The sequence below is a fragment of the Somniosus microcephalus genome, chromosome 30 (assembly GCF_052327205.1).
Source record: "Somniosus microcephalus isolate GS21.2 chromosome 30, FLI_Smic_1.0, whole genome shotgun sequence".
Classification (NCBI taxonomy): domain Eukaryota; kingdom Metazoa; phylum Chordata; class Chondrichthyes; order Squaliformes; family Somniosidae; genus Somniosus; species Somniosus microcephalus.
The window spans coordinates 33,521,657-33,546,005 of record NC_141016.1 but is presented as its reverse complement, the minus strand read 5'-3'; the positions used below and the strand labels follow the sequence as shown (position 1 = coordinate 33,546,005).

The 24,349-nt window shown below is 46.7% G+C and overlaps 1 long non-coding RNA gene across 1 annotated transcript; it reads left to right on the top strand.

Moving 5' to 3' along the window:
* The first annotated feature begins 1,755 nt into the window (after window positions 1–1,755).
* LOC147098116 (uncharacterized) lies at window positions 1,756–9,650 on the top strand. Its single transcript, XR_015074271.1, has 4 exons — window positions 1,756–5,260; window positions 7,396–7,506; window positions 8,562–8,718; window positions 9,131–9,650. It is a non-coding gene; the product is annotated as an uncharacterized LOC147098116 (long non-coding RNA).
* The last annotated feature ends 14,699 nt before the right edge of the window (window positions 9,651–24,349 follow it).

Here is a 24,349-nt window from a genome sequence, read left to right as displayed (position 1 = left end):
GGGGTGTTTTGCCTGGCCACAGAAGTAGCATTTCTGGCCTTGGGGCACTGCTGTCTGGCCTTGGGACACTGCTGCGGTAGTTGGGCCGTTGCTGGGGTGTGGCTGGGGTGGCACGGCGCTATGAGGCGGTCCTACCGTGTCCCAGGCTGTCATTCCCCTTGGCGTCCACGGTGCAGAGGAGTAGGCATCCATGCCCCGGTAGGCTGCATCCAATGATAGTGCGAGTTCAGAGGCCTTGTTGAGGTCGAGGTCACTCTGCTCCAACAGTCGCTGTCGGGTGTAATTGGATCTGTGGCCCGCTACAAAAGCGTCCCGGCTAAGTTCCTCTGTGTACACGGCGGCCTTTACATCCTTACAACCACAGGCCCGGCCAAGCACAGACAGTGCCTGAAGGTATTCCACGGTCGATTCCCCAGGTTGTTGTTTACGACTCCCCAGAAGGTGCCTGGCGTACACTTCGTTCACTGGGCACGTGTACTGGTCCTTGAGGAGCTTGATAGCGTCCGCGTACGAGGTCGCGTCTTGGATGACCGAGTACACTCGGTGGTTCACTTTGGAGGTCAGGACATCTAGTTTGTCCTCGTCCGATTTGATTGCTGCGGAGGCGGTCAGGAATTTTTCGAAACACTTAAGCCAGTGAGTAAACTTGGTGGATGAGTCCGCCTCCCGATGATCTAAGTCCAGGCATGCTGGTGTGAGGATCTTCTCCATTATAAAAATTTTGTTAATAAAATTGATGCGCTATCAATTACTCATAAAAGACTGAGAGTTAAGAGAGTAACTAAAGGCTTTTATTAACAAAAGAATGAAGGTCTGCCTCGAGTGGTCGACCGGTCCAGAAATACAAAGGGCTGGGGAGCAGTCACCTTTATACTAGGACTTGTGGGAGGAGTCAGCCGAGGCATGTCCAGGCATGTACACAGTGGAATACAAACAGTGGTTTACCACACAGAGGTAGATAGATTCTTGATAAGCAAAGGGGTGAAAGGTTATTGGGGGTAGGCGGGAATGTGGAGTAATCAGATCAGCCATGATCTTATTGATTGGCGGAGAAGGCTCGAGGGGCCGAGTGGCCTACTCCTGCTCCTAATTTGTATGTTCGTATGATTGAAATCATCTTCATTCCTTCCTTTATAATATTGGCCTCGAATTTGCGATCGAAGGCTTGCCATAGACGAACGACTCTGGACCGCAAGCAAAGTACGCAGCTACCTGCTGCCTCCAGACCTTTGGTCTGTTCTGCTCTTGGGCCTGCAGGCGTCCACCTGTGTAAAAGCCCTGTATCCCAGACGCGCAAGCGGTTCACGTGGGCCAGTCCAACCAATCACAAAGGGGAATTCCTATTTTGTTTTTGGGGAATCCATTTCAGTACGGAATCCCCGTAACCAGAATGACCCAGATTTCCCGGGGCCGTTGGCCGAGTACGTGGTGTGTACCCAGCTGTAACTCACCCCCGAGTTCCGGGTTTCCACGTTCGATGCGCATGCGCGAAAACTCGGAACTTGCGCTCTGTCAAGTTTCAGCTCGACATCCACCACATCCCCGGAAATGGACATTCCCTGGCGGAGAGCTGGGCTATTTACCCAACTACTGCCCAGCGAATGCCCGTGAAACTCTTACCCCTGGTAAAAGCAGGGGTAAGGTCGTCTCTTAACAGTGTAAGAGTTTAAATAAATATTAAAATATATATTTTTAAATTATTTATAGGTAAAAAAAATTAAATTTTGTTTATGTTATTTTTAACACCTGTAAAACGTTTACATTTATTTTTCAAAAAATTAAACTTTTGTTTTAAATATTTAATGAAATTGTATTTTAATTAATTTTGAACGTGTAATGATTTGTTTTTATTTAACTGGTGTGTAATTGACATTTTAGGGGATTCCTTTTCATGCTGATGGTGATTCTGTACCTAAAGCCCCATAAGCAGAATGGTAATCCGCCTTTCGGATTGTTTGGGACGGCTCACATGATCCCAGAGGCGCTCACAAACCACGTGCACCTGAGACACGTGGGCCTTTACGCAGGTGTTGGCGGAGAGGCCCAGGAGCGCAAATGTCCAAACCTCCGAGACCATCAGGTCGGTTCGCACTATTCTTGCGTTTTGGAGGCATTCGCCCGCGGAAAGCCCCCGACCGCAAATTGAAAGAGCATTTACAGCACTTAAATAAAAATAAATAATCACAGGTTCCAAATTAGTTAAAACTCAATTTAATTAAACATTTAAAATCATTTTTTGTAGAATAAATATAAAAATTTTAAAGGGTCCAAATATAACCTAAACTAACGTTAAAGATTTAAATAACATGCACACAGGTAAAAGAAGGCCTTACCCCTGCTTTTACCAGGTTTAAGGGTTTTGTGAGCATTCGCTGGGCAGTAGTTCGGCAAATAGTCCAACTCTGCAGCAGTGAATGTCAATTTCCTGCGGATTCGAACGATCTGTTAAACAGAATCTGGACAGATTGCAAGTTCTGGGCTGTCGGGCATCACAGGCGGAACCCCGGAACTTGCGGGAAACTTACGATGGTGTGTGTACACCATCATAGGCCGCGGAAAATCCAGGCCATCATTTCCTGTGTTAGCTGACCTTGGAGTCTCTGTCACTAACATTTCATTTTATTCCCTTTAATCAATCCCATAAAAACTCGCTGATCTTATGAGGCGACAGCCACATTGTCCCAGATTCCATTTCTCTCGGTGACTGGATTCCTGTATCTGGAACATGTTCCTCGCAGGAAATCCTAACCTCTGATTGGTTGTTTCTATACGACTTATTCTAACAGGTTGTATTCTGATGTATAACATTAATTTACACATTGTGCTTCAGGATATCAGAGCAATACGCTTATCAAATCGATGAATCATTTGTCTTGGGCTATATTTAGGGAGGGAGTTAACCGTTAACATAAATCATTTGATTAAAAAACAGATGGATGAACGAATCGGATATTGTCCTCCTTGCACTATTTTCTGACCCATGTGTGGGGTGGGGGTCCAATTTGTGCCGTCACCACCGGCGGTTTGAGTCTCTGAAAATGAAAGAGACGGCAGGGTTGTGGAGGGATCATGATCAGGAAACCCCGCTCCCTCTCTCTCTGTACTAAACAACTATGTTATGGACTATTATCTCTGCTCTGATACCTATTACCTGTACTAATGGGCTGTACTATATATTGTTGGCCCAGAAATTCGGATCGGGGGCTTCCCGCGGGTGCATGCCCCCGACCTACACTTACATAGCGCGCCGAAAGTAGAGGCCTGGGCCTGCGTGTATTTCTGGTCTGTGGCCTGCCCCAGCTCCCGGCGCGCTGTGCTTGCGTGATCCAGTGGCGTAGTTAGTTCGATGCGCCGGCTGGGATCACGTGAGCACTGGGCAACCAATCGGAGGATGCAAAAGTCCATTCATGAGTTAGACATAAGACCTGTCAAGCTCATGAAAACTCCGGGCGCCCAAAACAGTACATAACCTTAAAATATATTTTTTTAAATCACACTATTTAAATCAACTATAAATAACATTAAATAACAATTTTAAACAAAAATTTAATTTTTTGAAAAAAATAATTTTATAAAAAATCGGAGCTAAAAATACACTTACCTTACTGTACTGTATTTAAAAATAATAAACCTGTGGAAAAAATGTTCTAATTTTAATTAATTGACCACTTACCTTTTAAACTGATGTCCTTACGTCTGCTTTTTTAATGTGTAAAAAGTGGAGGCCTTCACGCACGGGCAAACCTGTCATAAACCGGAAGTTCAACGCGCTCGCGCTGCCTCATACGTCGCACGCATTTCACCTCCTAACCCCTCCTTTCAGGGGACCGGAAGTGCCGATTTCCCGCGCATGCGCTGTGCATGCAAGAAACTGGCACTTCCATCTGGTCCACGCGTGGGTACCCCGTGCGCACTCACGCGTTGGGACCCGAATTACTGGGCCATTGTGTCTGACCGCTGCGAGGGCCGTCATTTATGGTCCATCCTTATTTGCCCTGATAAGGTGGTGATGGGCGTTCCTCTTGAACCGCTGCAGTCCTTGTGGTGAATGATTACCACAATGGTGTCAGTTACCAAATTCCATCACATTGTCACAGGGATGATGAAGCTATTGGGCTGGAAATTGCGGTCGGAGGCTTCCCGCAGGCGATTGCCTCTGAACCACAATTAAACTCCGCACCTACCTGGTGCCTCTGGACCTTCGGACACTTGTGCTCCTGGGCCTCCAGGCATATGCCTGTGTAAAGGCCCAGGAGCACATGCGGTGCGCAAGCGCCCCTGGGATAAGGTGGGCCAGCCCAACAAAGCACAAAGGGTGATTCTCATTATCCTTATGGGGATTCAATTTAAAGAAAGACATGCATTTATATGGCGCCTTTCACGACCACTGGACGTCTGAAAGCACTTTACAGCCAATTAAGTACTTTTGGAGTGTAGTCACTGTTGCAATGTGGGAAATGGGGCAGCCAAGTTACGCACAGCAAGCTCCCACAAACAGCAATGTGATAATGACCAGATAATCTGTTCTTGTATCTTGATTGAAGAACAAATATTTAACTACGGAATCCACATAAGCATAATAGGAATCCCCTAAAAAATACATTTTAACAAAACTGAAATAAAAATAAATCATCACATAGTCAAAATTAATTCAAATAAAATGTAATTAAACATTAAAAGGAAAATTTAATTTTTTGAAATATAAATTTAAACATTTTTCAAGGGGCAAAAAATATCGTAAACTAATTTAAAAGGTTTATGTATGTTTAAATAATTTAAATACATGTATTTTACTATGTATTTAAATGCTTACACTGGTACAAGAAGGCCTTACTCCTGCTTGTACCAGGTGTAAGGGTTGTGTGGGCATTCGCTGGGCGGTAGTTGGGCAAATAGCCAAACCCTGCGCCAGCGAATGTCCATTTCCTGCGGATGAGCACGATCTGTCAAACAGAATCTCAACAGATTGCAAGTTCTGGGTTTTTGTGCATGTGAATCACATGTGGAAACACGGAACTTGTGGGACACTTATGACCATGTACACTGTGTGTATGCGGTCATAGGCCCCGGAAAATCCGGCTCATTATGTTGTCTGCTCCGATATCCTGAACAATCTCTCCAATAACCATCCATTATTTGTGTTTGACAGTTTCTGGTTCCATTGACTCCCTCAATCAGATTGAATATTACACCAGTGACATTTTGGGTGACACTGACCCCGGATCAGAAAATCCTGAAGGGAACTCCTCCAGTATTCAAGGTGGGTACATTTTTACTTCCTACAATCTCTTTATTGCACTTCACGCTTTCTACTACCTAAAACCAACAACTAAAGATAACAGAGCTTACTTGCCGATGAATGACACTGCCAGGGACCCGTAGTACCGGACAGTGATTTTAGTTACAAAATATTGTAGAAATAATTTGGATTTGAAACAAAATCATGTTAATTTCCCCCAATGGTATAATGGAATATTTTTTCGTTCCTGGATTCGCTGGCAAGGCCAGCATTTATTGCCCATCCCTAATTGCCCTTGAGAAGGTGGAGGTGAGACAGCTTCTTGAATCGCTGGAGTCCCTGTGCTGTTACAGAGTGAGTTACAGGATTTTGGCCCAAGGACAATGAAGTAATGTCGATATATTTCCATGTCAGAATGGTGTGCAACTTGGAGGGGAACTTGCAGGCGATGGTGTTCCCTGGTGCCTGCTGGCCTTGTCCTTCTAGGTCTTAGAGGTCGCGGGTTTGGGAGGTGCTGCTTAAGAAGCCTTGGCGAGTTGCTGCAGTGCATCTTGTAGATGGTACACACTGGAGCCACGGGGCGCTGGTGGTGGAGGGAGAGAATCTATAAGGTGCTGGATGGGGTGCCAATCAAGCGGGCTGAATTGTCCTCGATGGTGTCGAGCTTCTTGAGTGTTGCAAGAGCTGCACTCATCCAGGCAAGTGGAGAGTATTCCATCACACTCCTGACTTGTGCCCTGTAGATGGTGGAAAGGCTTTGGGCAGTCAGGAAATGAGACACTCGCCGCAGAATACCTGGCCTCTGATCTGCTCTTGTAACTATAGTATTTATGTGACTGGTCAATGGTGACACCTTCCATTACTTTGCTGATGATTGAGAGTAGACTGATGGACCGGTAATTCGCCGGATTGGATTTGTCCTGCTTTTTGGGAATTGTCAAACCTGGGCAGTATTCCACATTGTCGGGTAAATGCCAGTGTTGTAGCTGTACTGGGACAGCTTGGCTTCAGGCGCGGCTAGTTCTGGAGCACAGGTCATGAGCCGACATGTTGTTAGAGCCCATGGACATTGCTGTATCCAGTACACTCAGCCGTTTCTTGATATCACGTGGAGTGAATCGAATTGACTGAAGACTGGCTTCTGTGATGGTGGGGGACCTAGGAGGAGGCCGATATGGATCATCCACTCGGCACTTCTGGCTGAAGATGGTTGCAAACGCTTCAGCCTTGTCTTTTGAACTTGCGTGCTGGGCTCCGCCATCATGGGGGATGGGGATACTGATGAAGCCTGTTCCTCCCGTTAGTTGTTTAATTATCCACCGCCATTTACTACTGGATGTGGCTGGACTGCAGAGCTTTGATCTGAACTGTTGATTCTGTAAATCCTGTACCCTTGCTGCCCTCAGTCCTTCTTCCAAGTGGTGTTCAACATGGAGGAGCACTGATTCAGCAGCTGAGGGAGGGTGGTAGTTGGTAATCATCAGCAGGTTTCCTTGCTCATGCTCGACCTGAAGCCATAAGACTTCATGGTTCTGGAGTCAATGTTCAGCAATCCCATTGCCACTTCCTCCCGAATGTATAGCACTGTACCGACACTTATGGTGGGTCTGTCCACCTGGTGGGACAGAACAAACCTACGGTTTGTGTTGGAGGAGTTACCTAATGGCTTTAAGGTATGATTCTTTGAGTATGACTTTGTCAGGCTGTTGCTTGCTAGTCTGTGCAGCTATGGGACAATTTTGGCACAAGTCCCCAAATATTAATGAGATGGACTTTGCATTGTTGAGTGGGCTGTGTGTGCCACTGTCGTGTCCAAGGTCGATCATGATCAGGAAACCCCGCTCACTCTCTCTGTACTAACCGACTATGTTACACACTATTTTCTCTGCTCTGATACCTAGGTATTACCTGTACTAATGGACTGTAGGTTATTGTGTTTGGGAGGGCCGGCATTTATGGTCCATCTCTAGTTACCCTGATAAGGTAGTGGTGGGCCTTCTCCTGAACCACTGCAGTCCTTGTAGTGAATGATCTCCCACAATGGTGTCAGTTACCAAAATCCAGGATATTGTCACAGGGACGATGAAGGTATTATGTTGTCTGCTCCGATGTGCTGAAAATCTCTCCAATAACCATCCATTTTTTGTGTTTGACAGTTTCGGGTTCCATTGACGCCCTCAATCAGATTGAATATTACACTCGTGACATCTTGGGTGACACTGATCCGGGATCAGAAAATCCTGAAGGGACCTCCTCCAGTATTCAGGGTGGGTATATTTTCACTCCCTACAATCTTTGTTGGACTTCACACACTTTATTACCTAAAAGACATCAGAGCTTACTCGCCGAAAAATAACACTGCCAAGGATCCGTAGTACTGGACGGTGATCTTATTTACAAAATATTGTGGAAATAGTTTGGATTTGAAACAAAATCATTTCGAATTTCCCCAATGGTATAATGGAAGGAAACATTCAGTTCATTGTGTTTCCTCACACGGCTCTATGGGCCGAGAAATGTGAAATGTGTGTGCAGGTTGGGTGGGTGATTCAGTGGGAAATGTGTGACTTTAAAACGGAGACTAAACTACCCCGACATGACACGGTCCAATCATTCCCCCAGATAACCCCACTTCACCCGAAGACCACATTGGTCCGCTCTCCCGCCCTGCAAGGCCCGGGTAGATTGATTTATAATAATATCATTCTGAGTACTCAGTGCTGGCATTTGGTTTCAGTGGAAATCTCTATTTCCTCCCAGGTCCGGTTCCGGGCGATTATGACGATGTTGAGACTGGAGTAACTGGCACTCAGGGCGGTCCTGATGCTCTCCTCACACTCAAAAGTGCCGGCGGTGATCTCTCCACTCTCGGTGAGTTACATCTCTGACATTCCCGCAGTCACCAGCCCTCTGTGTAGGAATGGACTGGCGCTGTTTTAAATTCCCTTTCAATCGGCGATGACACAGAGCGATGGTTGATTTAACTCCATGTTGTGATTACAGGAAATGAAGTGTTCTAGAAAAGAGATGTTCTAGAAAAGAGATCCTGATGCTGTTCAGTGTGGATTATCTTCCTTGTTAATACTCGCACCAGGAATCATTCCAGTGCTCAAACTGACCCGCCCGATTCTCGGATATTAGATGCACCTCGTCTGCTGTCACCCAGCGGTAAAACCCAGCACGGGGGTGTGGGTAGAAAACAATTCTCTTCCACTCACAGACCAACAAAGTCCAGCCCCTTCACCAAATTGACAGATATATGTGACCCACACTGATGCGGGTTTTACTGCCATCATTAACCCATAATCTGTCTCTCCCACAGTGTACAGCTCTCAGACCCGCACTGATCCCGGTTTACCGGTTCCTTCCACTCCTGGTAACAATGACCATGTTCACTGTGACACGTTCACAACCCCGGACATTCCGCCACCGATGGGCAGTGACTGTGTGGTTCAAAATGTTACATTTACGTCAAGCCGGTAAGAGCAATGTTTTATTATCTGCTGCATTGTTTGTGCCCCAGTGCTGGGGAATGTCCAGTCCCGGGTGGATTCTACTGTGTGACAATGGGCGGTGTGTTCAACCGGTAGTGACACTGAAACTAGCAGAGAGAACATGCTGTGTATTTACTGTGGGAATAAATACCCCATTATACTGGCTGTAATTAATTCAATTCTGTGATTGTGGGGAGTGTGTTTAACTGCAAATGATACTGAAACTGTCAGAGAGAAGATGTTGTTTATTTATTATTTGAAGAAAAGACTAATTGAAGTGAAATATCAGGGAGAATATTGTGAGTAGTGAAAACGAGTCCATTGGATTGTATGGTGTGTTGGTGAAATGTTTAATCCTCTCTCTCTCTCTCTCAAGGTGTTTGTTTTTTCCTTTCAGGTAAAAGTCAGCGGAAAATCCCGGATGCGATGTCCCGGGGCGTGTCACAGACAAGCGGGAAATATTGTGTGTGAAATCTGAGAGAATGTCCATTAACTTTTCCAACAGTGTGAACATGCTGAATGTGCGTTTCGTCACGATATAAACATCACTTTATTTTATCAATCGCCATGTTAATTTGTTTTGAAATAAATAGATTTAGCTTTTCTCTATATTTTGGCTGCGTTCTGCTTAATTAAAAATTATAAAACAAAGAATGTATTCGGTTAATTTCTGTCTATATTAATACTGTAAGCCACTGCTTTGCGTGGATTAATCAACTCTGTAACAGAGATTAAGAACCTATGTTTATTGTTGAAGGGTTTATATGAACTTCATTTTGTAACCGCTTCAATTTTTCATCCTCTATTTAAGATGGTTCAGAACCCGCAAGGGGTCAAGTGATGTACGTAGCGTTTAAAAATAAAAAATGATTTTATTAAATGTTATGGTTGAAATTTGTGCCTATGTCGATGTTCATGTTTTTATTTTGTCCCATTACTAAACACACACCAATCCCTAGATACAGCCGAATGTTGTTTTACTGCACGACACCTGCCCCTGGGAATTCGGCGTATGGCGGGAAACCAGGAGAATCTGATCAGAGTTCCACGGCCACTGTTATTGGACTTTAATTCTAAAAGCTAAATACTTCAGTTATTCAGCCGCAGTGAGCAATGGTCACTCAATCAGCAAAACGATTGTACCGTGCAGTTTCCGCCAGCAGGTGGCGATGCTTATTCCATCAGTCTGACCACTGCAATGGCAAGTATCCACCAGCAGAGGGCGAACATTATTATAAATAAAAACAGAAAATGCTGGAACCACTCAACAGGTCAGGCAGCATCTGTGGAAAGAGAAACAGTTAACGTTTCATGTCAGTGATATCTTCAGAAATTTAAAATGTTAGAGATTAACCGCTTTTAGTAAATAAAGAGCCAGGGAAAAGGGGGCATGAAAAGATCAAAAGGCTGAAGGTCTGTGATAGGATGGAGGGCAGGAGTGATTCAGTGAATCCTCGCTTCCCTCACTCTGATCCATGGCCCTGTGAACTTGCAGCATTCCATTCTCTCAGGTACAAACCTGACATTATCATTAATTCTGCTGATAAGGGAGTCGCTCTTGTTGTGTGTTGAAAATAGCGCTACCTTGTGGACTCTAAACACAAAGGCCCACAATTTGCGATCGGAGGCTTCCCGCGGGTGGATGCCTCCGACCTGTGAAAAATCTCCGCATTTCCCTGGTGGCCCGGGAGGTTTGGAGTCTCGCGATCCTGGGCTTCTCCGGGTCCGCGCGGGCAGAGGCCCAGGGATCTCAGGTGCGCATGCGGCTCACAAGCACCCCTGGGGTCACATGGGCCAGCTCAACCAATAAAAGAAGGGAATCGCCATTCATACTTCTGGGAGTTTGGTGCGTCCGGAGCTCCCAAAAACATGAATGGGGATCACTTTAAAAATACACGAACACATAAAATAAATAAATATATTTAAAATTAATTAAAATTCCATTTAATTAATTATTTTAAACGAAACTTTAATTTTTTGAAAATATATGCATTAATGGGGCGACAATCAACTTACCTTATTGGACAGGGTTGTTAATATATAAATGAGTGATAACATTTTATTTTGCTATTTTTTAAACTCTGATGCAGGTAATAGCAGGCCTTACACCTGCATTTATCAGGCATAAGAACTTCACAGGCGTTCAGCGGGCGTAAGTTGGGCAAATAGCGGAAATCTCCACCGGCAGAGGCCCATCTCCCGGGGATACGGAGGATCTGTCAAGAAGATTCCGATACCTAAACCCGGAACTAGCGCGGCCCCTACGGTCACGTACACATCTCGTACACACCCGTAGGTGTCGAAAAATACGGCCCAAACTCTGACACCTCCTCGTCCCTCCCGCGCACCGTTACCCCACCACCGAACATCAAGCCATCCTTTCCCAGACTGTCACTGACCTCATCTCCTCTGGAGATCTTCACCGCACGGCCTCCAAACTCATAGTCCACTAACCTGGCACAGCCCCTGCTGCCTCCTTTCAAACATCCACAGACAGGACCCTGCCGGTAGACCAATCATATCAACCTGTTAATGCCCCACGGGACTGACTTCTTCCTATCAAAACTGTAAATGTTCTCCCCTTGGCTAATCTCTTCCGACGCCATCCACCATTTTAACCATTCCAGTTTCTTGGCCATAGCCGTCTCCTTTTGAACATAGATCCCCAGTCCTTCTACAACCTCACCCCACCAGGATATTCAGCTCCTTACATGTCCATCGCTCACCAGGTTGTCCAGTCCATTTACATCTCCATCTCTCATCATGACGTTCAGTCCTTCTACACATCCATCCCTTACAACGATGTCCAGCGCCTCTAGATTTCCATTTCTCACCAGGACGTCCAGTCCCTCTAGACCTCCACCCCACCAGGATGGCCTGCGGGCCCTGCGCTTCTTCCATGCATGGCAGCCCAACCAATCCCCATCCACAACCACCCTTCTCCACCTGGCCAAACTCGGCCTCACATTAAACAGCTTTTCCTTTGACGCTTCTCACTTCCTCCAAATAAATTTGTCACTGGTGAACCCACATGGGTCCAAGCTATGTCTGTCTTTTAACGCTATATGTGGAATATTCTTTGCTTCAGACCTAGTCATGTCACATCCTTGACATGGTTTTCCCGGTTGGTTAATATCTGTGCTGCTTCCTGCTCTTGCCCTGAACTGGAAACTTTCATCAATATCGCTTTAAATTCCAGCGTTTCACATGACCAACTCCGACTCTTCCCTTCCGTTCTTGACTTACTGCCTACATTTCTTGGGTTAGGTTGTTTAAAGTGTCTACTGCAGGGCCACCGAATCCCACAGCTACATTGATCATACTTCCTCCCAACTTGCATCGTGTAATGTCTCTATTCCATAGTCCCAGTTTCTCCGTCTGCATCACATCTGATCCGATGATGCCACCTTGCATACCAGTGCTTCAAAAATGCCTTCCTTTTTGCTTTCCTAAGGATTCCCCTCCACAGAGGTTGACAGGGCCCTCGACTCCAGAGGGGGAGAAAAAATACAGGGAAATACAGGCCAGTTAGCCTGATATCAGTCGTCGGGAAAATGACGGAATCCATTGTTAAGAAAGTGGTATCATGGCACTTAGAAAATCATAACTTGATTAGGCAGAGTCAACATAGTTTTATGAAAGGGAAATCGTGCTTGACAAATTTATTAGTGTTTTTTGAGGATGTAACCTGCAGGGTACAAAAAGGGGAACCAGTGGATGTAGTATATTTGGATTTCCAAAGGCAATCGATAAGGTGCCGCATTAAAGGTTATTACACAAGATTAGGACTCATGGGGTTGGGGGTAATATAGTAGTATGGATAGAGGATTGGTTAACGAACAGAAAACAGAGAGTAGTGATAAACAAATCTTTTTCAATTTGGAAGGCTGTAACTAATAGGGTGCCACAAGGATAATTGCTGGCGTCTCACTTATTTACAATCTATATTAATGTCCTAGATGAATGGGCCGTGTGTAATGTATCCAAGTTTGCTGATGCAAAGCTAGGTGGAACAGTAATCTGTGAGGAGAAGCAGTCTGCAATGGGATATAGATAGACTAAGTGAGTGGGCAGTAATGTGGCAGATGGAGCATAATGTAGGGAAATGTGAGGTTATTCACTTTGGTGCAGCCAGGAGCCTGCACATAGCGACCTTGCATTAACCTCCTCAGCAATCTCCAGCCAGGCAGCCTTTCTCTGCTGAGGAGGCTTCCTCTGGCCTTTGGGAATCATAGAGTCATCGAGTCATATCTGCAAAGAAGGAGGCTATTCGGCCCATTTAATCTGTGCCGGCTCACTGCAGAGCAATCCAGTCAGTCCCATTCCCCCGCTCTATCCCCGAAGCCCTGCAAGTTAATTTCCCTCAAGTGCCTGTCCAGTCTCCCCTTGAAAACATTGAGTGTCTCCGCTTCCACCACTTCCGTCGGCAGCGAGTTCCAGGTCCTCACCACTCGCTGCGTAAAATGATTTTTTCTCATATCCTCCCGTATCTCTTGCCCAAAATCTTAAATCTGTGTCCCCAATTCATTGTACCATCAACTAGTGGAAACAGCCTTTCCCCGTTAGCCTATGCAAACCCATCATAATCTTGTACACCTCTATCAAATCACCTCTCAATCTCCTTTGCTCTAATGAAAAGAAATCCAACTTCTCCAACCTGTCCTTATAGCAAAGAATCCCCATCCCCGGAACCACTCTGGTAAATCTCTTCTGCACCTTCTCAAGGGCTTTCATATCCTTCCTAAATTGTGGTGACCAGAGCTGGACGCAACACTCAAGTTGTGCCATAACCAGCGCTTTATAAAGATTCAGCATAACGTCTCTACATTTGTTCTCAGTACCTCTATTTATGAAACCCGAGATCCCATATGCTTTGCTAACCACTCTCTCGATATGCTCTGCCACCTTCAGGGACTGATGCGCATTAACTCCCAGGTCCCTCTGTCGCTGCACACACTGTAAAACATTGCCATTAAGTGTATATTGCATCTCCCTGTTCCTTCTGCCAAAATGTATCAAGTCACCACTTCTCTATTTTAAATTTCATCTGCCAATTGTCTGCCCATTTTGCTAGTCTTTCTATGTTCAGTTGAAATCGATTGCTATCATCCGCACTGTTTGCCAAACCCCCAAATTTAGTGTCATGGGCAAATGTAGAAATTCTACTTTGTATTCCAATATCCACGTCATTTATAAAACTCAAACAAACAGTGGGCCCAGCACTGACCCTTGGGGAACACCACTGTCTATCATCCTCCAATCTGAAAAATAGCCATTTACCGCAACTCGCTGTTTTCTGTCCTTAAGCCAATTCATTATCCAAGCTGCCACTGATCCAACTAGTCCATGAGCCTCAACTTTGTTAACCAGTATTCTATGTGGTACTTTGTTAAACGCCTTCCTAAAATCCACGTGGACAACATCCATTGCATTCCCTTCTTCGATCTTCCCTGTTACTTCTTCAAAAAGTTCAATCAGATTAGTCAAGCATGATCTGCCTTTTGAAAATCCGTGTTGGCTCTCCTTAATTAGCTTAAACCTCTTCAATGTTTCCCTTGATAATAGTTTCTAAAACTTTACCCAACACTGATGTTAACCTGACCGGCCTGTAATTACTAGGTTTGTCCTTACACCCTTAGGGAACAGGATCTCCCTGTGCCCTCCTACTCCCTGCACAAGAGCTTGCAGTCACTTTCACCTTTGATCAATTTTGAGCACCTTCAAGCTGCAACACTAACGAGAAATAAGAGGCTGAGTCGACATGGAGCCCTGAAAAACAAGTGCAGCAATGACCTCATCAGTACAGACCAACAGTCATCAGTGCAGACCCGCTCCCAGTCATTGCAGCAGGCAGCGCGCACCACGGGACTAATTGGACCAATTAAATCAAAATGGGACATCGGGAGCGGCTGAAACCGGCAGCGGGTCCGAAACCCGCCCACGAGGCAATCCGGCTCCATCCCGCCTCCTCCATTAAAATCAAGGCAGGCTGCAAATTTGAACCCGAACTCCATCAAAGTTCTGTGTTTGCTCCCAGCCTGATGTATAATTACACTGTTAATGTATCTTCCTTAAAGTTAACTTAATGACAATGTGATTCTGTCTCAGGGTAAGTGCGGGCTCTCCAAATGTGTCACTCGATAACTGGTGGCCATGGCAACACGGATCTACTGGTCGTTATCATCAGTCTGATATTGAGGCAGATTCCTATTGCTTTTTGGGAAGAGTTTCGTTTTGTGGAGTCCATTCCAGTGTGTAATATCCACACGGTCCTGCTTTATGCAGCCACGGGCTGTTCTGTCTGGCTCACAGTCACTTTCCCCTTTGATCAATTTGTGGTCATTTGTTGCCAAATGTTGAAAACTAAATATTTCTCCGAGATAATGGCGGCTGTGGTTCTAGGAACAGTGACTGTGCTGAACTGTTTAAAGAACATTTTCCGGTTCTTTATGTTAACAGATTGGAATATGCTTGGGAACTCGCCCTGGTTTTGTTTTGTCACAAGCTGGGTTCGCATTTCACGGGTGTGGGGAGCTATCGAATTCCTTCATTATATTCTAACCCCGTGTGTCCCATTTATTCTGATTTTGCTGCTCAATGCTTTAACTGTCAGTCACATTTTCGTGGCCTGGCTCCGAATTTTAGTACTTGCATGTTGCACTGACATTATTTTAAAGGCAAGGCTACACCTAAATCTAATTTAGATGAATGTTTGGAGAAGTATATCCATCAACGTGACCCTTGACCCTGACCTACAAGCTGATCCATCCGATTGGGTCAGAATTTGCTGTCAGGATGATTGAGATAAAAAAACAAAGTTATAAAGATAAAAGGCCTGATGGTCCAAAGCTTACTTATGGCCTGTAAAGCTCTCTCTAAACAGCTACAGGAGTGTGAAATCCAGTGTGAGGAGCTGGAATCTGCTAAGTTAGCACAGAAATCAAGCTTGCAGAGTGAGAGACAGTCGGTTAAAAAGCTGACTGTCTCACTGGCCCCTCAGGTTAATATGAAACAATAGGTTTGGAGAAGGTGATTGCACGAGTGCAGCTTGAGAATTCGCAGCTAAGCGATGATGTGTTAGAGCTAGATCGTGCATTCAGAATGGTGCTTCAGGACAGAAGTGACGGTAGTGTGGCGAGCTGTAACTCGGAGACAGCATCCGCTGCCTATGTATCCGAGGGCTGATTAGCGGCGGGATCTATGTATCCCCTGGTAGCTTCCCCCAGAGGTAGTTACAGAGGGTAATGTGGTGGGACAGAGCTTGAGATCTGAATCTGACAGTGACGGTGATGTGCTTCTTAATGAGGCAGTGCAGAGATCAGGACAGGGGCCGGTGCCTCCGGTATCGGGGTTGTTGCAGGCGGGTCTGCAATACCCAGATGCAGGTGCGCAGAATGTGGAGCCACCAGCAGCTGCTGCGGATGCTGCTCCCCGACCTCGGGGAAAGTTTTAAAAGAATTAGCGAAGGATGGAGGGATGTTCGACCCTGACAAGGGATCGATCTTTGAGCATGTTAGGCAGGTGGAAGATGTGAGGATCAGGCTGCAAATACAGCCGGAGGACCTGATACGGCTTCTTCCTCTCAGCCTCCCTGTGGGATATGGTGCTCTATTCACGCTAATTGTCAAGAGGGCAGGAAAACTCCCCAGCAGTTGTTGGCAAGTTACAGCAGTCTCTACAGCCGGAGGAATCAGGGTGGTCTTGGTTCCTGGGACTAGGCAGAGTCCCAGTGATGTCCCGGTTGAGTGTTGTGATGGATTATGGTGCTGATGGACGCGTGTCCCTGAACTGCTCCAGGCTGCCGGTAACTTGTCTCACAGAAAGCCGTTAGTTCGAGGTCTTCAGCCTGCCCTGCGGCAGCGCCTGGAGGAATCATGTCGCTGGCAAACGCTCTGCTTTTCCCATTTACAAGCGGCTCTGATTCGCCTCTGGAGCAGCCGGAGACAGGCGCCTGGATGGAACAAGCCTAAAATAGACAGGTTTGAGGAGCCCAACCAGCAACAGCAGGCGGAGCCACGGAAAGCAGAGGGGCCGATCAGAGCGATAATTGGGGGTCGGATCTGGAATCCACCGCCTCACAGCCCCGGGTGGAATAAGGATCGCGGGAGCGGGCCCGGCCGGGGAAACCCGGGCAACGGCCCTCATTGCCCACTGTCTGACCAATTAGATCACAGCATCACCCCTGTCACCCGCTGGTGTTTGGGAGCCCCGCCCACATTGTGACAGATGGGGGTCTGCGGGCCCCGCCCACATTGTGACGGATGGGGGTCTGGGAGCCCCGCCCACATTGTGACAGTTGGGGTGTCTGGGAGCCCCGCCCACATTGTGATGGATGGGGGTCTGGGAGCCCCGCCCACATTGTGACAGATGGGGGTCTGGGAGCCCCGCCCACATTGTGACAGTTGGGGTGTCTGGGAGCCCCGCCCACATTGTGACGGATGGGGGTCTGGGAGCCCCGCCCACATTGTGACAGATGGGGTTCTGGGAGCCCCGCCCACATTGTGACAGTTGGGGTGTCTGCGAGCCCCGCCCACATTGTGACGGATGGGGGTCTGGGAGCCCCGCCCACATTGTGACGGATGGGGGTCTGGGATTGACGGTTTCGGGCCTCGCGGGTGGTCCTGGCACCGCTCCAAGTTGACGACGAATGATTGCTTGTTTAATCTCACCAGCCGACTGCTGATATTCCCAGGAAAGGTGAGAGAGGAGTTTATATAAGAACATAAGTAATTGGAGTAGGACTGGGCCATACCGCTCTCGAGCCTGCTCCGCCATTCAATAAGATCATGGCTGATCATCGACACCAACTCCACTTTCCCGCCCGATCCCCATATCCCTTGATTTCCCTAGAGTCCAAAAATGTATCTATCTCTATATCGAATATATTCAACGGCTGAGCATCCACAGCCTTCTCGGGCAGATAATTCTGAAGATTCATAACACTCTGAGTGAATAAATTCTTCCTCATCTCTGTCCTAAATGGCCGACCCCTTATCCTGAGACTATGCCTCTAGTTCTAGACTCTACAACCAGTGGAAACAGTCCATCAGCATCTACCCTGTCAAGCCCTCGAAGAACTTGATACGTTTCAATTCGATCACCTCTCATTCTTCTAATCTCCAGAGAATATAACTCCATTCTGCTCAATCTCTCCTCATAGGAAAGCCCATTCATCAACGGAATCAATCTAGTGAATCTGCATTGCACCCTCTCTAAGGCAAGTATATTCTTCCTTAGATAAGGAGAACTAAACTGTGCACAGTACACCAGATTTGGTCTCCCCAAAGCCCCATAAAATTGCAGCAAGAGTTCCTTAGTCTTATATTGCAACCTGCTTGCAATAAAGGTTACATAACATTTGCCTTCCTAATTGCTTGTAGGACCTGCATGTTAACTTTCTGTGATTCGTGTAAAAGGACTCCCAAATCCCTCTAAAGATCACCATTTACTGGTCTCTCACATTTTACGAAATATTCTGCTTTTCCATTTTTCCTGCCAAATTGGATAACTTTACACTTCCACACAGGGTGCAGGAAATTCTGAGGGCGGGGGGGTGGTGATCAGCCAAAGGTCGTTGTCCATGTTGGCACCAACGACATAGGCAGAAAGCGAATGAGGTCCCGCAGGCAGATTTTAGGGAGCTAGGCGGGAGATTATAAAGCAGGACCTCAAAGTTAGTAATCTGCAGATTTCTCCTGGTGCCACGTGCTAGCGAGTACAGGAAAAGGAGGATAGAGCGGAAGAATGCTTGGCTGGAGAGATGGTGCAGGATGGAGGACTTTAGATTCGTGAGGCATTGGGACCATTTCTGGAGGAGATGGGACCCCTACAAGCCGGAGGGTTTGCACCGCAACAGAGCCGGGACCAATATCCTCGCGGCAGGGTCTATTAGTGCTTTTTGGGAGGATTTATTCTATCTTAGCAGGGGTATGGGAACCTGAGAGTTGATTCAGAAGGGAGAGAAGGCAAGCTGGAAATGGAAGGCCGAAAATTAGTAAGCGTGTTTGGAAGGCAGAGGACGCAAAGGTTAGAAAATAGACAACAATGCAGTTTGGCAATGAAAATGTTATATATTGTAATGCAAGGAGTCTGGGAAATAAGGCAGATGAACTAAAGGCATGTGGGAGTATGATGTTACAGCCATAACTGAGACATGGCTGAAAGAAGGGCAGGAATGACTGCTCAACATTCCTGGTTAAAGGTTTTTCAGGCGAGATAGAGAGGTGGATAAAAAGGAAGGGTTTTCAGTATTGGTTAAAGGTACAATTACAGCTCTGAGGAGGGAGGATATCTTGGAAGGATCATCGAATGAGACCATATGGGTTAGACTGAAGAATAAAAAAGCGGCAATCTCACTGTTGGGGGTGCTGTACAGACCCCCAAACAGTCAGAGGGAGATAGAAGGGCAAATATATAGGCACATTTCTGAGAAGTGCAAAGAATATAGCGCAGTAACAGTAGGGGAGTTCAACTACCCTAATACTAACTGGGATAAAATTAATGTGAAGGGTATAGAGGGTACAGAATTCCTGATATGCATTCAGTGGAACATTTTTACCAAGGACGTGGCAAGACAAACAAGGGCGGGGAAGTTCTGGACTTAGTTTTAGGGAATGAAACTGGACAGGTGGACGGGGTCTCAGTGGGAGCACACTTTGGGGGTAGTGATCATAATTCAGTTAGATTTAGGGTAGTTACAGAAAAGGAAAAAGATAATCCAGGAATAAAAGTTGTCAATTGGGGAAAGGCCAATTTTACTAAGTTGAGATGTGATTTAGCCAAACTGGACTGGAAGCAGCTACTTGAAGGTAAATCAGTGTCAGAGCAGTGGGACACATTCACGGGGGAGATAGTGGGGGCTCAGCGCAAGTATGTACCCTTAAAGAAAAAGGATGGGACTAAGAAATCTAGAGCCTCCTGGATGTCAAGGGGCATACAGGGTAGGATAAAGAAAAAAATGGAGGTTTATGACAGTTACCGAGTGCTCAATACCATAGAAACCCAAGAGGAGTAGAGAAAGTGCAGGGGTGAAATTAAAAAGGAAATTAGGAAAGAAAAGAGAGAGCATAAAAAATGTTGGCAGGTAAAATGAAGGAAAACACAAAGATGTTTTGTAAATATAATAAGAGCAAGAGGACAACTAAAGAAAGATTATGGCCTATTAGAGACCATGTAGGTAATCTATGTGTGGAGGCGGAAGACCTGCATATGGTCCTTAATGAATACTTTGCGCCTGTTTTCATAAAAGGGAGAGACGAAGCAGTCATTGCAATCAGGGAGGAGCAGTGTGAAATATTAGATGAAATAAACATAGTGAGCGAGGAAGTATGAAGGAGATTAGCGTATTTGAAGGCGGATAAATTCCCAGGCCTGGATGGCATGTATCCCAGGCTGTTAAGAGAAGCAAGAGAGGAAATAGGAAATACCATCATTTTCCAATCATCTCCAGCTACAGGTGTGGTGCCAGAGGACTGGAGGACTGCTAAAGTTGTACCATTGTTTATAAAAGAAGAAAGCGATAAACTGAGTAATTACAGGCCAGCCAGCCTAAACTCCGTGGTGGGAAAATTATCAGAAAAAATTCTGAGTAACGGGAAAAATATGGATTAATCAAGGGCAGTCAGCATGGATTTGTTAATGGGAGTTTTTGTCTGGCTAACGTGATTTAATGTTTTGAGGAGGTAACAAGGAGGGTCGATGAGGGTTGTGCATGCAGTGCTGCAGTGCATCGTGTAGATGGTAGACACTGCAGCCACGGTACGCCACTGGTGGAGGGAGTGAATGTTAAAGGTGGTGAATGGAGTGTCAATCAAGCAGACTGCTTTGTCCTGGAGGGTGTCGAGCTTCTTGAGTGTTGTTGGAGCTGCACTCCTCCAGGCACGTGGAGAGTATTCCATCACACTCCTTACTTGTGCCTTGTAGATGGTGGAGAGGCTTCGGGGAGTCAGGAGATGAGACCTTCGCCGCAGAATACCTAGCCTCTGACCTGCTTTGTTGCCTGAATGGCCTGCTCTTGTTTCTATACAACTGGTTCTAGGGGCTGAATGGAGCTCCTCCTGTTCCTATGCAACAGACTCGAGGAGCTGAATATTCACCTCCTGTTCCTATGTAACAGACTTGAGGGGCTGAATTGCCTCCACCCAGCCTCGAGGAGCTGAATGGCCTCTTCCAGTTCCTATGCAACAGGCTCTAGAGGCTGAATACTCTCCTCCTGATACTATGCAGCCGGCTTGAGGGACTGACCAACGCTCTCCTGTTCTTATGTTACAGGCTCAAGGTGCTGAATTCTCCACCTCCTGTTCCTATGTAATAGGTTCGAGGGGCTGAATGGCCTCCTCCTGTTCCTATGCAACTGGCTCAAGGGGCTGAATGGTCACCTCCTGTTCCTCTGTAGCAGGCTCGAGATGCTGAATGGGCCCCTCCTGTTCTTCTGCAACAGACTAAATGGGGCGGATGGGCCTCCTCCTGTTCATAGGTAACTTTCGAGAGTGAGCTTAATGGTCCTAATCCTGTTCCTATGTAATAGGCTCGAGGAGATGAATTGTCCTCCTTCTGTTCCTATGCAACAGGCTCGAGGGGCTGAATGTCCTCCTTCTGTTCCTATGCAACAGGCTCGAGGGGCTGAATGTCCTCCTCCTGTTCCTATGCAACAGGCTCAAGGGGCTGAATGGCCACCTGCTGTTCCTATACAATAGGTTGGAGCGGCTGAATGGCCTCCTCCTGTTTCTTTGAAACAGTCTAGAGGGCATAACTGGCCGAATGGCCTCATCCTTGCCGTAGTAAACCGGCCCAAGGGGATAAATGGCATACTGCTGTTCCTATGCAAAATGCTCGAGGGGCAGAATGGTCTCCCCTGTTCCTATGTAACAGTCTTGAGGCGCTGATTGACCTCTTGTTCATTTGTAACAGTCTTGAGAGGTGGATGGCCTCCTCCTGTACCTCCGTAAAAGTCTCATGGGTTTGAATGGCATCCTCCTATTCGATTCAAAGGCCTCCATGGGCTGAATGGGCTCCTCCTGTTCCCATGCAACAGGCTCGAGAACCTGAATGGCCTCCTCCTTTTCCTATGGCACAGTGTCGAGGGGGCTAAGCGGCCTCATCCTTTACCCATGTAACAGAATCAAGGGGATAAATGGCCTACTCCTGCTCCTATGTAACAGGCTCCAGGGGCTGAACGGCTTCCTCCTGTTCCCAGGCAACAGGTTCGAGGGGCTGAATGGCCTTCCCTTGTTCCTATGCAACATGCTTGACCGACTGGAGAACTGCTTCCTGTTCCTAAGTTCCAGGCTCGAGGAACTGAATGTTCCTTCTCATATTCATATGCAACAGGCTCGAGGGGCTGAATGGCTTGCTCCTGTTATTAAGCAACAGACTCGTGGTGCTGAATGGCATTCTCTTGATCCTATGTAGCAGGTTCAAGGGGGTAAATGGCTTCCTTGTGTTCTGATGCAACAGACTGGATGCCTCTATGGCCTCTTCTTGTTCCTATTTAACAGTCACGTGTGCCTGAAAGGTTATCCTCCTGTTCTTATGCAACAGGATTGATGGGCTGAATGCCTTCCTCCTGTTGCAATATAAATTCCCGAGAGGCTGAATGGCCTCCTCCTGTTTCTATGTAGCAGCTTAAAGGGGCTAAATTGCCTCGTCCCTTTCCTATGTAACAGGCTCGAGGGGCTGAATTGTCTGTTCCTCTGCCTATTTAAAAGTTTCAAGGTGATAAATGGCCTGCTCCTGTTCCTATGCAACAGGCTCTAGGGGATCAATGGGACTCCTGCTCTTTCTATCTAACAGCCTCGAGAGGCTGAATGACCACCTCCTATGCATATGTAACAGGCTCAAGTTGGTAAATGGCTTAATACTGTTCCTATATAACAGCTTAGAGGGGCTCAATGGCATCCTCCATTTTTTATATGCAACAGGCTTGATCTACTGAACAACCGCCTTCTGTTCCTAAGTTCCAGCCTCGAGGTGCTGAATGGCTTGCCCCTGTTCGTTAGCAACAGGCATTCTCACGATCCTATGTGGCAGTTTCAAGGGGCTAATTGGCCTCCTCGTGTTCTGATGTAATAGACTCGAGGGGCTGTATGGCCTCCTCTTGTTCCTGTTTAACAGCGACTTTTGCCTGACTGATCATCCTCCTGTTCTTATCCAACAGGATTGATGGGCTGAATGTCCTCCTCCTGTTTCAATATAAAAGGCTCGAGAGGCTGAATAGCCACCTCCTGTTTCTATGTAACGTGCTTGAGTGGTTGAATGGAACTACTCCTGTTCCTATGCGACAGGCCCCAGTGGCTGAATGGTGTCCTCATGTTCCTAAGTAACGTACTCAAGGAACTGAATGAGACAACTCCTGTTCCAATGCAACAGGCCCGAGGAGATGAATGGCCTCCACTTCTTCCAATGTAGCAGGTTAAAGGGGCTAAATGGCCTCCTCCTGTTTCTCTGTAACAGGCTCGAGGGGCTGAATGGCGTGTTCCTCTGCCTATGTAACTGGTTCAAGGTGATAAATGGCCCAATCCTGTTCCTATGCAGCAAGTTGGAAGGGCTGAATGGTCTCCTCCCGTTTCTATCGAACAGACTCGAGAGAGAGTGAATGGCCTCTCCTGTGCCTATGTAACAGGCTGAAGTTGATAAATGGCTTAATCCTGTTCCGATACTACAAGCTCGAGGGGCTGAATGGTCTCCTCCTGTTCCTGTGCAGCCAGCTCCAGGGACTGAGCAACGGCCTCCTGTTACTATGTTATATGCTCGAGGAGTTGAATTGTTCTCCTTCTGTTCCTATGCAACAGGCTCGAGTGTCTGAATGGCATTCTCTTGATCCTATGTAGCTGGTTTAAGGGGCTACATGGCCTCCTCGTGTTTCGATGCAGCAGGATCTAAGGTCTGAATTGCCTCTTCTTGTTGCTATGTAGCAGGTCCAAGAGACTAAATGGCCTCCTCCTGTTCCTAAGTAACAGTCTCGAGTGCCTGAATGGTGCCACTCCTGTTCTTAAGCAACAGGATCAATGGGTTAATGCCCTCCTTCTGTTCCTATATAAAACACTCGAGGGGCTGAATGGGCTCCTCCTGATTCGACGTATCATGCTTGAGTGGTTGAATGGACCTACTCCTGTTCCTATGCAACATGCACAAAAGGCTGAATGGTCTCCTTCTGTCCCTAATTAACATGCTCAAGGGACTGAACGAGACACTACTGTTCCAATGCAACAGACCCGAGGAAGCGAATGGCCTCCTCTTGTTCCTATGTAGCTGGGTTAATGGGCTAAATGGCCTCCTCCTGTTCCTATGTAACAAGCTTAAGGGGCTGAATGGGCTGTTCATCTGCCTATGTAACTGGTTCGAGGTGATAAGTGGCCTACTCCTGTTCCTATGCAACAGGCTCTAGGGGCTAAATTGCTCTCCTCCTGTTCCTGTCTAACAACCTCGAGAGGCTGAATGGCCTCCTCCTGCGCCTATGTACCAGGCTCAAGTTGATAAATGGCTTAATTCTGATCCTATGCAACAGGCTCGAGGAGCTGAATGGCCTCCTCCTGTTCCTGTGCAGACGGCTTGAGGGACTGATCAGCAGTCTGCCTTTCCTATGTTATAGGCCCGAGGAGTTGAATTGTCCTCCACC